Source organism: Hemicordylus capensis, chromosome 1, assembly GCF_027244095.1.
Source record: "Hemicordylus capensis ecotype Gifberg chromosome 1, rHemCap1.1.pri, whole genome shotgun sequence".
Taxonomy (NCBI): domain Eukaryota; kingdom Metazoa; phylum Chordata; class Lepidosauria; order Squamata; family Cordylidae; genus Hemicordylus; species Hemicordylus capensis.
Window position 1 is genome coordinate 263760124 of NC_069657.1, and position 18059 is coordinate 263778182.

General features: G+C 42.2%; 1 protein-coding gene across 10 annotated transcripts in view; it reads right to left on the reverse strand.

The window, feature by feature from the left end:
- Positions 1 to 18059, reverse strand: part of SHLD1 (shieldin complex subunit 1) — a 65468-nt gene that overhangs the window by 33189 nt on the left and 14220 nt on the right. The gene's annotated exons all lie outside the window — the stretch shown is intronic.

Below are 18059 nucleotides of genomic sequence, written 5' to 3' on the forward strand. Positions count from 1 at the left end.
CAGAAACATGCTGGTCCCAGAGTATGCTTGTACAATTAAATAAGGTCCACCAATATGGTCAGCAGTAACCTACATTAATTCTGCATATTTGCCATCATTAAATGTGGTTATTTGTAACAATCCTGGATACATCTAACTACTGCTGTCAAAACATTATTCCAATTTGTATATTCAGGATGTATACAAAGGCACAACAGAGCCTTGGAACCTGCAGAGAGTTGACACAATGCAATTTCCTCCACCACCCTTGCTATAGGAATATTTCCTTTGCTTCCACAGTATGATTACAGATTACCTATGCTTACCTCACCATTGCTGAGAATGTGGATGATCTGCAAGCTCTAGTAATGAAAGTCAAGGAACACAATGAAAAAAATGGGACAACAACTAAATGTCAAGAAGACTAAAATAATGACAACGGGTACAGCAACCAGTCTCAGAACTGACAATGAAGACATTGAAGTGGTGGATAGCTTCTGCCTTTTAGGATCGACCATCAACAGTAAAGGATCCAGCAGTCAAGAAATATGACGCCGACTAGAACTTGGTAGCGTTGGTAGATGCCATGACGTGTCTACATCTACAAAGATTAGAATCGTTCGGACAATGGTTTTTCCCGTGACACTCTATGGATGCAAAAGCTGGACTTTGAAGAAGCAAGATAGAAAAAGTATTGACTCTTTTGAACTTTGGTACTGGAAAAGACTTTTGAGGATACCATGGACAGCCAGGAAAATAAACCAATAGATCATAGAACAAATCAATCCACTATGTTCACTCAAGGCACAAATGACCAGGCTCAAACTATCATACTTCAGAAACATTATGCGAAAACCCAGCTCCCTTGAGAAGTCCATTGAGAAGTTGAAGGAAAGAGAAGAAGAGGATGTCCAGCAGCAAAGTGGATGGACTCGATTACGACAGCAATGAATGCACCACTGAGAGACCTTAAAGGCCAAGTTGAAGACAGATCATCCTGGAGAGAATCTATCTATGTGGTCTCTAAGAGTCGACACTGACTTGACGGCACTTAATCAATCAACCAATCTGTGCTTTTCATACTTGAAAATAATCATGGTAATAATACAGCCACAATAAGAGCTCTTAAATAATACAGGTCTTGCAGCAATATCATACAAACTTTTCTACTTTAAAAACAACAACACCGAAGTTCTATATGAGCTTGCAGGTATTGGGTTACTTTTTGGTGAAGTCTGAATGATCAGTAAAAGACCACAACTGACCACCTCAGGGTTATTCAGAATTGCTATTCATGGTTATTCGGAAAATAAATCTGACATCCTTACACAAACTGACAATGGAATCTAATACTATTCAAGCAGCATCAACAAAGAAGCACAGCTCAATGACTATCATCAATGTCACATTCGAAACCTTAAAAGTGTTTTGTTTTATCTCCATGCAGAGAGAATCCATAAAGTAAGATTACAGTCACAGTTCAAACATATTTTAAATTGCTAGTTAGGTTCCAGCTTTCTGACAAGGCACCTTTAGGTTTCTTTTTCTAGAACAACAACAACAAAAGCCCCACCAAAAAAACCCCTACCACCACAGCATTCCTCTTTGCCATCAATACAGAAAATGAGTAGAAATCACTGTTATTAATACTTGGTATTCACAAAGCACTTTAGAGTAATAAAAATCATTTTCACCTCTATCCTATGGGAAGAGGAAGGATGCATTGCCATGATACAGGCACTGTTTGGGCAGTGTTCTCTAAAAAAATTTCATCTGTGTATGGAATGATTTTTGTTCTGGGCGGGAGCATCAAGGCAGTGTGTGCACACATGCATTCAGAATGGGGCCTTCCCGATTCAACTGGAGTGGGATCTAAAATTAACTGAGCGGACATCAAAAAACTTGTGAGCGCAGACATGTGCGCACACCTTAGAGGGAACACTGTGTTTGGGGTACAAACCCCACTGAGATCACCAGAAAAATGTGCTGGCAGTTCCCTCCTATCTATCCATAACATCCCTTTAGCCTAGTTGTCACTGAAGTGCTCAGTCTTTCTCTGGACTGCACAATTCGGCAATGTTCCCTCTAATAGGGATTCCCAGATGTTGTTGACTACAACTCCCAACATCCCCAGCTGCAATAGCCTTTGCTTGGGGATTATGGGAGTTGTAAACAACATCTGGGAATCCCTGTTAGAGAGAACACTGCACTTCAGACTGCAAATGGGGGAAGGACCCATGTGACTGAATGCTTCTTCGGGGGGGGGGCGGGATTCCTTAACACAGAAAATTAGATGGCAGGGGAAAGGTTTCTAGCCTAGTTTTCTCTTTATCATGACAGTTTTCTACCTAGGGGAGGATTATTTTTAATGTAGGAACATTCAGTCATGTGTGCTCCCACCTGCATTTCGAAGTGGCACAGCCCAGTCACAGATTGATGATCATCACAGTGTAAAGCAGACCTTCCTCCAGGTCCGTGATTCATCCAGAATGAGACAGACTGCCCAAAGAAAGCATGAGCAGTACTTAGAAAAAGGCCAGAATCACCTTCTAGCCCAGTTTTTGAGACCGTCTTAATCGAATCAGGTGGTAGAGTGATAACCTGCATCTTCCCACCTCTGGCAAGTGAAAGTGCCGAGATACTTTAGGGCAGACCTCTCACAAACATACTGAAAGGCACCGATTTCTCTGAATGTAGGGAAGCTTTGGAGGAAGCAGCTCATGACTGCCTCCTTTGGAAGCTTTTGCTACTTTTTAAAAAATACAGCCTTGACTCAGAGGGAAGATGTTGGAGATGTGGGACCCCGTAAATGGACCTTGTACACATGGGTCAGAGCACACTGATGGTTACTGATTGTGTGCCCTCTTAATCTTGCTTCATCTACAAACATGCATGGATACATTCCTTATGGATTCTCTCTAGAAGGTATGCTTTTTTAGGTGCTTCAAACAAGCTTCATTGTCAGCAAAGAGGCCAGTACTCAATACTGACACGCCTTGCCACTTTTCTCCTATTGGGCAGTGGGTAGAAGATGTGGGAGTTCAGAGTGCAAAAAAATATGTCTCATAAAGGAGAGAGCATGCCCATGTTGCTTGGCTCACCCACTTTCAGAAAAAGTCAAACCCATATTGCACCTATGATATGGCTTTGCCCAAGTTTCTAAACACCTTGTCCATAACTCCTCCAGTGCTCTGCCATGACCTATTTTATCTTTGCAGCACCCAAAAGGTCTCATAATTGTTCACTCTTGGGTATGCGTAATCTGAAGTACAAATAAAGTGCTCATTATTAAACTCATTTGAAAATCAATTGCCCTAAGTCTGTGGAATGAGGAAAAAATCAACCTGAATTCTGGCTTCAGTTATAAAAGAAGGCATTGTCCAGATGCAGACAGGCAAAAACAAAACTGTGCAATCTCAGAAGATAATTTTTTTAAAAAATGTGCTCTATGGATTCTGCACAGAGAAAGCTTGAAAGCCAAAATCAAAGGATGTTCTTTCATCAATCCAGCCTAATGAACAACCATCTCTTCCTTACTGTCAAGCACAGATGAGCCAAGGGTACAGCTCTCCAATTCTGTAATGATGCATTTCCTGGGGAAGGAAAGATACTTTTCTGGAGATGTCCATTCCCCACCTCTTTTCCTTCCCAAGATCTGCCCAGCTTGCTGACATTAATTTTAAGGCTCCCCACCACCACCCGCCAGCCCACCTTCAGAACCTGGTGACCCATTAAGTAGCTCCTTATAAGGACCTTACGTAAAACAACGATTAAACATCTTATCAAATGTTACCAGTCATTATAAGCACAAAGATAAAAGCAGCTCCGGAGGAAAAGGGAAAGGCAAGCGGTTATAACGATGTCTTGACAATGTTGGTTGACAGCACCACTTCTTCATGAGAGCCAGGGCCAGCCCATTCACTAGGCAGACCTGTGAGGTTGCCTAGAACTAGAGAGGTGCACAAAGCAAAGAGTGATTCGCAGCACAGCCCCAGCACCTTCAAAAGGGAGGAGAGCAGGTCCATACCTGCCCCTCCACTGCTCGCCGCAACTTCCTTATGGGGCAGCGCCCCGCCCCCCCCCCAGCTGCCATAGAGTGCCAGCAGCATGCACATAACCTCCACACATGTATGGAGGCCACGAGTGTGTCGACATTGCACAAGGGCACCTGCGACAGGAAGCTGCGTCAAGCAGTGGAGGAGCAGGTATGGACCTGCTCTCCTCCCTTTTAAAGGTGCTGGGGCTGTGCTGCGAATGGTGATTTGTGCACACCCCTCCCTAGAACATTCATTCTTTGCGGCGGGGGGAGGGCACTGGAGTTCCCTGAGCAGAGCTGGTCTTGGCTTGCTTTTCTCCTATTCCCCCTCAGCACTCTCTGCCCCCACCCCCACCCCCGCCCTCTGCCGCAGATGCTCAGGTAGGAGCTTCCATCCTAGTTTCTCAAGTGCCCCAACCCAGAACAGGTAGTGCATGCAATGGTTGGCTTGGCTGTGGTCAGGCCTAGTTGGTCACAAAGCAAAGCTCCTCACCTTGCCATTAAAAGATGCCTCTCAGGGAGGCAGAGAGTCTGTTTGCCCCTGAGGATTGCAAGGCCTGTACAGTTGAGGGGAGGGAGGGAGCAGCAATACCCCTGTTAACTCAGCAAAGGAACACCTTTAAAAGTGGTGATTCTCTTATATTAAGCAGGGGGAGAGCAACTGGACCTATCCAGCCCCAGCACAGCATCCCTCCAGTGGCTGTGGCTGGTATCTACCTTATGTTTATTTTTACACTGTGAGTCCTCTGGGGCCAGGGGACCATCTTATTTTGTATTATTATTTTTTTCTATGTAAAGGCATATGTTATGCTAAGGCATATGTTTATATTTTGAAAAATTGATCACAAGGAATGGTTTTAAAACCTGCTTTCCCCTCTGTCCTAGAATTGCTTGTTTAAATTAAAAAATTAAATAAAAATAAAAACACAAAAATACATGGGGCAGCTTCCTGCGTGCTTTGAAATCACATTGGTTGTAGATATATACTTGCCTAAATTGCTTTGTTGGCTTTCCTTTCCTGGTTAGACCTTTGGCAAGGGAATTCATATACCTTTTCTTTATGAGAAATATGTATTTGTGCACTTATCTAAGAAAGTTTGAATAATTTAGAGATTATAACTGTTGTTCAAAGGTATGCTGCCTCTGAACATGGAGGCTCTACAAAGCCATCATGATGTTGGCTTGCATTTGGATGGGTAAGATATTCCCCTTAGGGGATGGGCCATAACTCAGTGGAAGAGCATCTGGATGCTTGCATGCAGAAGGTCCCAGGTTCATTCCCTGGCAGCACCTCCAGGGAATTATTCACAAATGCCTTCATGCCCCGGGGTATCTGAAGAGCGAATCTGCTTCGCAGCAGATTTGCAAGATGTTTAATTCGGGGATTTAAATGGACCGTTCACAGAGGCTCGGCTCCTCTCCGCAATCCCTGGCAGATCTTTTCCCTGTGCATTCCTACGGGCTCAGACCGGGGTTTTCCTCCAACCAATCACAAATCACATCAGAGAGGAGGAGAGCGAGAGAGGTTTTTTGTTGCTGTTAGTCTGACAGCTACGGAGGAGGAGGGAGGAGGAGGAGGAGACCGGCATGAGAAGTTGGTAAAAGCTGGGTCAAACAGCCCTCGCCGCCGCCGCCGCCACCAGGCCAAGGACTGGGAAACAGCAGCAGGCTGCTCTCTGGGAAGGGCATGTTGGAGGTTTCTCTGCTGCTGCCACCGATGGACTATGGTCTGCAGAAGAGGTCCGCAGCTGAAGAGAGCCAGCCCACATGTCCATGGCATCCCCCCCACCCCATGCCATGCCTACGCAGGCATGGGGGGGTGCCATGGAGAGCTCTGGCCGTTTCAGGGCTGCTTGCTTTCCTTTTTGTGCTGGCCGCCCTGGACGGGGGGTGGGGGGAGAACCTCTGAGGGAGCTGAGATGTGGCAGCACAGCAGAGGCGGCGGGTGGGGGGCAGAAGACAGGGATCCAAGTCTGGCACCATGTGTGTTGTTGTTGACTTTTGAGTTTGCAAGACACAGTTGTGTGGTGAGCGGCAGGGTGTATTTGCTTCCATTCCATGCTTGTGAGGACTGCTGCCACATGCTTGGTGGGGGAGGGGGGCCTTTTTTGAGAGCTGCTGCCGTGTAGGGCTACAGATACCCCAGAAGATTTAAGAGGCAGGGAAGATTAAAGCAGAATCAGTGCTTTCTCTCTGTGTCCTGAAGGGCAGGCTAATGGAATCAGCTCAGTCAAGAAGGCTCAGGTTTCATCCATTCTGCATATCTAAAGCTTATGTAAGCAATGAAGGAGAGTTTACATTTGAAAAATGCCAAATTCCTGGCATGGCCAGTACACACATCAAAGGAGAAGCAGCAGGGGCACAGGAGAAGCCTCAGGTTGTTTTTTTTTTTTCAAAAGCTGCTGAAACTAGAGGATTTTTTAAAAACTGGTCATACTTTGGGCTAAGCCAGAATGTGCAGGCTTGATTGTGTATGTGTGTGTGTGTGTGTACAGAGTCATGTCTGTACTAGTCCCTGATAGCCCACAGAGACATCAGGGTAAATGCAGCTAATATGTGGACTGGCCCACTCCAGTCAGGAGGGGATTCAAAGTAAAAGCCCTGTCTGTAAAGCTTCCAGGGAGAGTAGGGAACAACTTTTTGAAAAACCCTGGGGAACTGCTGCCAGTCAAAGTAGACCTTACTGAGCCAAATGGACTGACTCAGTAGTATAAAGCAGCTTCCTGGATTCTTAAAGACAGTATGTGGTGAATAACCAGATGAGGCTTTGTAGGCAACTATCCTTGACTTCTTGTAACAGAACCCCCAGAGTTATTGCATCTATTTAAGTAGGGTTTGTGGCCATAGGGAACCCACACTGTTGGGGTGGGCATGGCTATGGGCCATGCCTGCCGTCAGGGTGAGTGTGTCTATGGGGGCTGCCTGCTGTCCCTGGAGCAGGGGGGTGGGGTCAACATTTTCGGTGCTGCCTGAAAGAAGGGGCCCCATAATCTTATTTTGCATTAGGCTCCAAAATCCTTCCATTAGGCCCACTCACACTTTCCCAATTCATCCTCCCTTCTTCAAGTGGAGAAAACATAAAATACATATCCTCCTGCTCCTCAGTGTGTATGTGGAAACCAGGGGGATTCTCTTCATTTTTTTCCTGATACTTGCTCTATGGGTTAAGTGAGATGCTCTGTGTGAACAAGCAGATGAAAGCAGGAGGCTTCTCTTAATGTTTTCCTCTGAAATGCTCCATGTCTAAGTCAGATATGCAAAGTGGGGTCAAGTTTTTTTTAATTTTATTTTAACAAATGCATTGCTTCTCGGGCTTCTGGTTACCCCCAGGAAGACCCTACCAAGATGACACACCCCCAACTTGTGTCCCTTATTCAGCAACAGAATATTGGCAACCCTACCTTACAAGGTTGCTGTAAAGATAGCAACAAGAGAATGCATGTGAATTGCTTTGAACACTCACTATCTAAGTGCTATAAAAATGTTAAGTATTATTAGGCATATACTACACAAAATTATAGAAATGAGAAGTACTATTGCTATTAAATAGAGATACTCCAGTCATATTTTCAAGGCTCTTTCAGCAGCTGTAGCTTGCCTTGAAAATAGATGCCAAGTCTGGTAAACCGAAATGCTGAGTGGCATTCATCAGAGGACACACTCTGCCTTTTTTGCCCATGTCACACATCCAAGGATGTGTTGCTGCAAATACAGTCACAAAAAAACTTGTTTATGCTTCTGCATAAAAGATTTATTTTATTTTTTAAAAGTCATCTGGCACTTTAAAAACAGACTGGTTTATTAAGGCTTGAGCTTTTGTGAGGAAAACTCTACTTCATGTGATACACAAAAGTAAACCAGTGTAATTTTCCTGCAGGGTGGGGCGGGGGGGAGATGCATTACAATCTGGGTTTTTAATAACCTTGTAAACTGCCAACAGCAAAAGACAGAGAACTCATGTATATTCAGCATGTTTGAAAAATACGATGTCTTCTCTCTCAATACATCCAAAAATCTCAACACATCCATTGGTAGCCAGACAAAGATACCAACAGCATAGAATTTGTGCCACGTCTCCTGCAGTCCATACTACCTACAATGCTTTTATGCTTTGAATGTATTTTGCTTTGGAAATATTACAATAAAACAGAGGCCTTGTTCTATCAGCATGACGCTTGACACAGCTCAGCTTTACAGATTAGAATTTAATTTCCTGTTTTGCTTCTCTGCTCTATGTATTCCCACCCTTTGCCTCCAGCAATATATAAAGTTCCATCCAGAAGAAAACATATTGCTCTTTGTAAAGGAACCTACATAGGTATCAATGAGATTTCTGCCCTTGCGAGAACATACTGTTCTTCAGATTCTAATCTTATGAACGGAACTAAGGAGACTTTTAAATTCTAACCCAAATTGGCACCTGGAGGAACAAAGGCAGCTAGCTTTTCTTAAAAACTCAGCATGACTGAGAGGTGAAGCAACTAGGAATCTCTATTGCTTAAGAAAGAGAATCTCTGACTGTCCCAAAGCGGGGCGGACTCAATAGAATGACAACAGCAGCAAAACCCTCAATAACATGAAATCCCCACTGTTAAGTCAGAAAAAAGGGTTCAGGCAATTCATCTAAAAGCTATTGTACTTGACCTGGGTGAAGAGATTGGGAGGAAGAGAACAGAGAGAGCACATGAAGCTGGGTTAGACCACTAGTCAGAGGTGCACCTAGGTAATTTTGGAGCCTGGACCTAAAGGCCTTTGGAGCCAGCCCCCTACCCCACCCCCGCTGCAAGTTAAGCATCATCCCCCTACACACACCGCGACACACACACAGTATTTTTAACACATGGGTTCTTTAGGACCCAAAACAACAACTGGACTTGCAAGAAGGTAAGAATATAAAACAGGTAAATGTATGTAAATATGAAGTAGCAGAAAAATTTCAACACGCAACTTAACACATTCCCATCCCACATATTTCTTTCCCCACTTCCCCACTCTGGCTTTAAAGCAGAGGTCAAGCTCAGCTGCCTGGTGCAGGTCACAGTCACGCTTGGCCACCCAACACAGCATGGAGTGGCAACCATACCACTCGGGACAAGCTAAAGGGGGTTTGGAGACCCCCAGAGGGGTGTGGAGGCCCTGGACTTTGGCCCGGAAGTCCCGGAGTAAGAGCACCTCTGCCACTAGTCCATCAAGCCCAGTCTTGCTTGCTCTAGCTGAGAATGGATCTCTAGATTCTGAGCTCTCATAGACACCCAAATAGTCTTTCAAGCCTTTCTAAATACTGGTTTGTTTTTAAATAAGAATTTTTATTGAGAAGTAAACCAAAGAAGACAAAGACAAATCACTATAAAGACAATACAAAACAGTACAAAACAAATCATTTTTTGTAATGAAAAACCTGATTTTTCTAATTAATTATAGCAGTAAAGAAAAAATATCTAAAACAAGATAAAGCAAAAGAAATTCAGACTCTGAAAATTGTAAAATCTAATCTATTCGGCTTCTTGTAAGTTACATATCGAAAACACTATAAGTCAAATCCAGAAAATGGGAACAAAGTTTGACCATAATGGATATTATAATTTATAAAGGGTTCCCAAACAGACATGAATGATTCAGTAGAGATCCCATGTACATAAGCTGAGACTTCTGAAACTGAAGCATGGCCCCACACTTTCAAAAACTAATCGTTTAAGGAAGAAATTTCCAAAGTACACCAGTTAAATGCATATATAATCCTAGCCGCTGTAATCATATATAAACACAATTCGTTTGATTGGGCAGGAATATAAGGTTTTATCATACTTAAAAGAAAATTTTCTGGCAGGAAGGGGATCTTAACTTCTAAGATTTGTTCAGTTTTCATAAGAATTTGTTTCCAAAACTGTTGAGCTTTACTGCAACTCCACCACATATGGTAAAATGAACCTAAATGTGAGTTACATTTCCAACATTTCTTTAAAAAAGAATCATCTATTTTATTAATAGTCAAAGGAGTTATATACCATCTGAAAAACATCTTATACCAATTTTTCCTTAGATTGGTACACAAAGTAAATTTCACATTCTTTTTCCATTGGTATTCCCAATCCGAGAGATCGATCGATCTATTAAAGTTCTGCATCCATTTTATCACACATTCTTTTATCTGCTCAGTCTCTGTTTCATACTTCAGTAATAAGTATTCAGTTTATAAATTCTGCCTAATAAATGATCAGTGTTTTGGGTGATTAATTCTTCAGATTCGGACAGATATCTAAGTTTCCCACGAAGCCTTTCTAAATATTGGAAGGGCATCAAGGGAGGCAGGAACTTTCCCATGCCATTGCAAAAAGAGGTTCAGTCAGTTTAAAATCAATTTGATGAAGCAGATCCCAGATCTCACAAAAGGGAAATAGATGTCTCCCAGCAGCAAGGCAAACTATAGTCCCAGAGATTCCTTCCTGAAAGGCCTTTCTCTTATGCAAGAAATTCTTTGCTTTTCATGCTAAGAGTGGGAAGGGGGGTGGTTGGTAATGACTGAAAGGTATTCTGCACATGCCTGAAATACTCTCTTTATTATTTATTACTTGCAAGGCTAAGATTCTAGGCTTAGAATCTTAGAAACGGGAAACCATGCTAGTATCTCTTTCAGCTTTGCAAGGACAACAAACTGATTCTAAGACTTGATGGCAACTCCTACTAATTCAGTGAATGGCAGCCAGAAATACTTAAAAGTGATAAATACGGGAAGGCAGGCAGGCAGGGTAGTGTAGAGGCTAAAGAAAGATTTCAAGACAACAGATGCACACATTTTCCTGCTGAAGAGCGTGATATTGTTAACCAACGGGTTACTATCTACTTGGTAGACAATAGCCAATTTTGTACGTACCAAGGAGGAGAGAACTTTATAGTTCAAAGAAGCTTTATTGAATTCTGCAGAGTTAACAAAGTGGCCGTCTAGGGGATAGCTCCCAAAGACAAGACGGACCCAAGATGGTGTCCGTCCAAAGCTTTTATACAACAATTGATACATCTGAATACATCATCATTCACAACAAGCCAGCCAGGTAGTCCGGCCGTACAACTCCATATTAGGCCAACAGGCTTATAATACTACCATTGTGTAAGGAGGGCTTATGCAGCTTTCGAGGAGGCAGTTCAGATACCAGCATCATCACCTCTCCTGACCAGTAGGCCAGAACAAAGCAAGGCATAGAGAATACATACTAAGTTGCAAGTTACAAGGTCTTCAAGGCACAGAGTATGAGAACCAAAGCATACTAAGCAGATTCTTTCCCACTGACATACATTCAGGAATACAAGATGGAGGGGACTCTTGCTCTCTTCAGCTACCATCAAAATGGTGTAGCAAGAGCTCAGTTCTCCATTAACTATATACCCTAGGATCAATACGTATAGATCAATATGAAATGCTTAGATTCACGGGTAACAATATTATAACTTTTGTGTCACTAGCATAGTGACTGGATAGCTATTTATGTTAGATGACTAAAATCCAAAACACCAAGACATTTCTTTAGTTGAACACTTAATAAATCCCCACTGAGAATGCTTTGCTTTCCTTTCCAGAATCAAATGTACTTTCAGGTTGAAATTAAACAGAGGAAATGAAACAAAAATGGAAAAGATTGAACCACAGTGTGAACATCTTGCTGAGAAATGAATAAAAGCAAACTTTATTTCCTCATCATTTATTCAATTTTATTATTTATTCAACTTTATTATTTATTCGATTTATAACATTTGCAAGCAGTGTGCAGAACATTTGAGCCTGTGGTTTTTAAACATCTTCTTCAAGCCTGGTGTCTTTAGCTCCAGGGGAAAAGCTAGAGATGAAACATAGCTGCGAAAACTGCCTCCCTTTACAAAGCTTTAGCAGTACAGCTAGGACGCAATACAGCTCCTGCATCTTGCTCTGCCATGGTAAGTTTCTAGTCCTCACTATTGTGTGTGTGAGACATCTCCATTAGCTACTTATTTGTAATTTGAGGTAACAGGCTTTCTAAACTCTTAAAGGTGATAGCAGGGTACATGCAAACAAAAACAGAAGCGCTTTGTTATCTGTGAAATGATGCTTTAATGCTCCATGGTTGGGGAAGGGGAGGTGGGACTGATGGAGATAGAGGGTCAATCACATTGGATGGCTCTGAAGCTGGTTTACTGGACTTACCTGCCCACCCCACATTTACTGCAAGCAAAGCTTCAATTTTGCCCACAGTTACAAGACAGCATTTTAGTCTGGGAGCATGTATAATTTTGTGACAAAGTTTGTGAAAAATGTATATGTTTGCTTGTGTTTGATTTGGGCTCCCAGCATGGCTTTGAAGCTCTGACGGCATTACTCTACTCTAAACTATAACAGGCCAAAAACATACATACATTTTCAAGTACTTGAATGATCACACAGGAATCTTTCCCTGCTTCAGTTAACATATAGCTACCCAATGCAAGTTATGCTTAACCTGCTTTAACTACCACACCTGCTCCAGCTCAAGTGGGTGAAGACACTCCTGCAGTTGCATACCTCAAAGTGGCTCATATTGCCCTGTGAAAAGTCCTGGGCGCAATCTTGTTACGATCTGTTTAGCAACAGCACAACAACAACAAATATTTATATACCGCTTTTCAACAAAAGAGTTCCCAAGGTGGTTTACAAAGAGAAATAACAAACAAATAAACAAACAAACAAAGTAAGTAAGTAAGATGGATTCCTGTCCCCGAAGGGCTCACAATCTAAAAAGAATTATAAGACAGAGACCAGCAACAGTCACTAGGGGTACTGTGCTGTGGCTGGATAGGGCTAGTTGCTCTCCCTCTGCTAAATAAAGAGAATCATCATGTTTAAAAGGTGCCTCTTTGCCCAGTTAGCAGACATCTATAAATGGGATGGAGGTCAATGAGTAATACTGAGGATCTGTGGGGTCCATAGATATGAGAGGTTAAGAATCCCCGCTATGATCTATAATAAACTTCACACACCCTTCACTAATCACTCCCATAACAACAGGATATTTTAACCATAGACATATTAATCCCAGCAGGGTTTAAACTGAATATAAGGAGAAAGTGCAGTTAACAGTAGTGTACACAGTACATCCAGAACATCAGTCCAGAATGAGGAAGTCAGATTCAAAATGAAGGAGGATGTTCATAACTTATGGTGTAAAGTTAAAACAGCTTTGCATCTGAAAAGTGGCAGTGTGGAGAAATCGCATCAGAGGGCAGCATACAGCAGCGATTCAGAGAAGTATTTGCAGGGAAGAGTACAATTAGGACTTCCCATATAGAAGTCCAGAAAATCAAGTTATTGTGTAAACACACTTATTTGAGAGCCCTCTAGTGGAAACTGCCTTATGTTCAAAGGCAATTGACTAAAGCAGTTTCGTGTGTAAAAGAATCCAGTTAAACTAAGGTGACTTCCACCAGCAGAGGCTAGCAAACACTATGTTTCAACACTTGCCAGTGAAAGAGACCTGTTGATGAATTACTGAGCTAAATCAGTTATGAAACAATTAGGTCAACAATGTTTTCCTAATCTTTAGAACATTCATGTTAACATTCACTTTGGAGGCAGCCCCAATAATACACAGCAAAATATGTAGTGTTTTGTTTTACAGAACAAATCGGAAAATTAAAATACTAAACAAAACTTATTTTTTGTAGGACAGATCAACAGAAACAAAGCAGGATATAAAGCCTGTTATAGCCAGTTGATCCTTGCCAACAACTTCCAACTGAAGTTGCTCGGAGCAATCATCTTTATTGTTCATACTAAGTAACGAAGTCTGAACAATAAAGATGAACTTTCTTGGAGCAGAGCTCCTGTTAGTCTTACCACTCATAATACATCCCTGCAGTAGTGTCACTGGTTTATTAAAATAAATCCATGAATAAAGGAAGGGTGGACTATGGAGCAGGAAAATCAGGGAAACAAAAATGCAGAAAGCAAGACCCAATTTTACTTTTTTGGAAATAATTCTAGATAGTAGTTATAATATATGGAAAGTGTACCAGAACAGTATTCAAATCACACGACAAATTGACTTAGCCAGTAGCTAATTTCTAAACAAAGATGCAGCAAGAATTAAGTCAGTCAGCAAACCAGACACACTTATCAAGATTCAAACGTTCCTCCCAATCTGAACAACCATCTATGGTGGTATTCTTTCCTATATGAAAATACAAACGGATAACATCTTATTCTCACATCAAAGATGATAATAACTACCCACCTCCACTCATCCACTCAATATCCACTCAATATTATACATTCCTAAAGTCTCTTCTCTGACAGCTGAATACTTTAATGTGAAATAGCCACTCCTGCTGACATATAAGGCAGCCATCTGAAGAATTTCAGTCTGAGGAAATTGAGTGACTGTGGACAGGCCTTCTATCCACATACATATTCAGCATGGTAGGTTGACCTGGGAAATCTGCCTCTGGACAAATCAGTATCATTATTAACAATCCAGTTCTCTAAATACAAGCCTACACAATTTCCTACCACAATGAGAAAGCAGGTGAACTGTCACAGGGAGGTGCCCTCAGAACAAATTGTAGGGCAAGCAGGCCACAGATTACACTGTAAGACAAGGCAGTCTGAGTGAGCAGTGGAAGAGGATTCCTCTGTAAGCCTAAACATGGCTCATCTCAGATCACCCTGGGCATAAGCAAAATCCCACTTCAGCTATGAACTCACAGCCTTGGACAAAGTCACCCTCTCTCAGACTTTTTTCTCCAACTGGATGACCTGTAAGATATTGCAGTGACAGGTAGGGACAGGCATCTCCTTCTCAAGCTTTGGAAAGCCATATGGGTGACATTAATTTCTCAAATATATGCCTGCTATCTCATGTGGATGTACAAAAAAGAACTTGACTGGTTAAAAGTCTATTTTCCTCCATACAGTGTTTATCCAATTAAACCTTAAGTTTTGCTTTGGGCTCCTCCAGGTTGTGACTCACCAAAAGGCATCCTGTCATTTTCTTGTCACTGAATTAGACACAAAGTACATATGAAAACCCATCATTGCTAAAATTAGAAGGCAAAAACTATGTTTGAAACCTTCCACTATAATCATTAGGCATCACCTCCTAAAATTCTGTGCTATATCTTTGTCCTTCACTAGCCAAAATGCAGCAAAAGCTGGAATATTCTACAGAGGAATAAAAACAGTTTTCAACTGTGCTTCCTCGTTTCTGTACACTAAACATCTATAGAAAATTATAAAGCTTTTACATTTAGCAATGCTTCAAATAAATTCACAGCAGACAGATCGTGCTACTATGATATTCCTTTTAATAAGGAATGCATTTAGTGGCCAGTAGTGTCCTTTGTACTGGACCACCAATATGCATTTTCAATTTGACTAGAAGGACAACAATTTTCAAACTGCATTTGTGTTTGCTCTTAGATGCCACCTAGAGTATTCACAGTATACTTCAAAAGACAGTGGCTTCTATCCACTGTGAGAACCAAACTACATGTGGCATAGGAGAGCTGTGATTAGAACTCCCAAAGTTTTCTATTCTACTTAACACACACTCACAAGGGGCTCCAAAGTGTACCAAGTTCAATGCTTTCCTCTATGACATTTTTTCTGATCGAAATCCTCCTCCCCATTTTTCTGTGCTACAAGGCTAACAGCATCATGTGGTGGGAGTGCAATTCAATTTGAGAAAATGACACGGAGGAAAGTTGAACATCCCCTTCTCCTAGTACTGCTGTCCCAGTCTAATACAGAGCCTCAGCAGCTACCTTTAAATAAAACCACGTCAGGAGAATCAGCCACAGATCACATTAAACTGCCCCTAGGATTATATCTGCCAAGCTCCCAATTTATCAAGGAAGATTCATGCAAGATCACTACTGCTACCTCAAAATCCTTGATTTCGGTGCTGGGTGTGGACAGACTGGATAGGAAGAGAAGGAGTGATACATCATGGAAGCCAGGGGAGGACATAAAGAGAGGAAAGGCCTGTTCCTGAAGCAGGAGAACACAGCACTTGGAAGGCAGAAGAGGGTTCTGGGCCAAGGGAAAGTGGCAGAAAGCACCATGGGGAGGTAGAGAGGGTTGGCCTAGGGAGAAGGAAGCAGGCAGCCCTCAGGGTGCTCCTTTCCAGTTTCTTGGAACTGGCAAAGCCAAAAAGGCAAACAAAATAAGCAAATGCAGCACGCCACCAGAGGCTTGCTCTGGTTCATCGGCTTGCAAAGAAAAAGGAAGCTGAGGCTGGCAGCTGATTCCATACTAGCACTTCCATATGCATACTTTTGCAGAGCATAGAATGTGTGACAAGGGCCTTAACAATAAAGGTGCAGGGAGTGGGAGGCAAGGGTCAGATGTCATGTATACAACTGTTGTAAAAAGGGAGATTCATTTCAAAGCCAGGCAATTGCACATACCCCAGCTGAATGTTGATCTCATATCATGCAGAGTGGAGGAATTGTTACTGTGACAGCTTAACATGAAAACTATGATAGGGAAGAATAAAAAAGAACTAGCTAGTTCCTTTTTAATAAAGGGAAAAGAGCATCAATAAATATAAATATAATAAATATAAATATAAATAAATACAAATATAAAATATAAAATATAAAAAGAGCATCTGCGCCTCTAGTTTGTCACCATTGTCACCTGTCGCCGCTGTCCCCCCCGTCGCCGTGATCACTACCGATTTGTCTCCTGCCCGCCCGTTGCCTCTTCTTTCTTCCCCCCGCCCGTTGCCACTTCCTTCTTTCATCCGCCCATCCCCGCTGCCTGTCCATCCCCGCCACCTCCTTCCGCCCATCGCCACCGCCGTTGCTGTTTTCTCGGCCAGCCACATTTTCTTCTCTGCCAGCCATCTGGCCAGCCGGCTGTCACTGCCGCCATTTTCTTCCCTCCCGCCCGTCCCATTGCTACCCGGCAACTGCTCAAACTCTCATGAGGGCTGCCATGCATGGGATTAGAGACAGGTACATTTAGGAGAATTAGATAGATAGATAGATAGATAGATAGATAGATAGATAGATAGATAGATAGATAGATAGATAGATTCTTACTTCTGACAGGGAAGAACAGTTTATCTCGGTCCAGTCTAGAACAACAGAACACACACATCCTTTGTTATGACTCTACAAAGTAAAGAGCAATTATGCCATTTTAACAGCCTGAACATATCTCAGAACGAAAGACAAACTGTGGATCGTGTTTGTGATAGCATCACACAATGCTATTTAGTACGATTTTACAGGCTATCCCTCTCAATCCACTAGAGATTAATAAAAGCCTGTATTTGATCAACAGAAATCAACAACTTACTTGAAGCAACAGTGGAACAAAGTCAGATACTGATACAGAAACACAGGTGGTGGGGAAGGAAATCAATTTCTTTGAAGATTTAACACACATCTACAAAATCTAGCACATTTAAACAAGCTTCAGTACACTCACAGATGAGCCAAACAGCAATGCTGCCCACCCATTAGAGAACTGTCCTCTATAAATAAAATAAAAAATATAGCAAATAACCTTTTTTTTTTTTTTGCAACTTACTACATCACTTCTGCTTGCTAAGTGGCATCATTAAAACTATGCAGCCGACATCCAAACGATCCCTAACTTCATGTAGCATGGATTTCTGAACAGTAGAGTCCTTCCCTGAACTCTCTCTTATGATTCTTGGGTTACTACGATCTAGCAATCTAGCAACAGGTGCCAAATACGCAGTACTACTAACAGATGCTAGATATAGAAACCTACTGTACATATTTGTCAAATTGGGGCACATTCAGTTTTCAGCCAGTTTAAAAACACACACACTCACACTCCAGCACTAGGTATGCCTTGCAATAGTACCTTGGGTATAATTACAAGGAAAGTGTCATAATTCTGTGTGCACTAAGATCCCAGGTCCAAAATATAAAAGTGAGATAGGAGCTCAGAGGTAGCAGGGCCCAGGGCCCTGGAGAGCAGAATTTAAAGCCTCCTACCCAGTCTCTCAAAAACAACATATTGTTGCCAGATTTGGCTTTTTAAAAGCCAAATTTTGGGTTATGG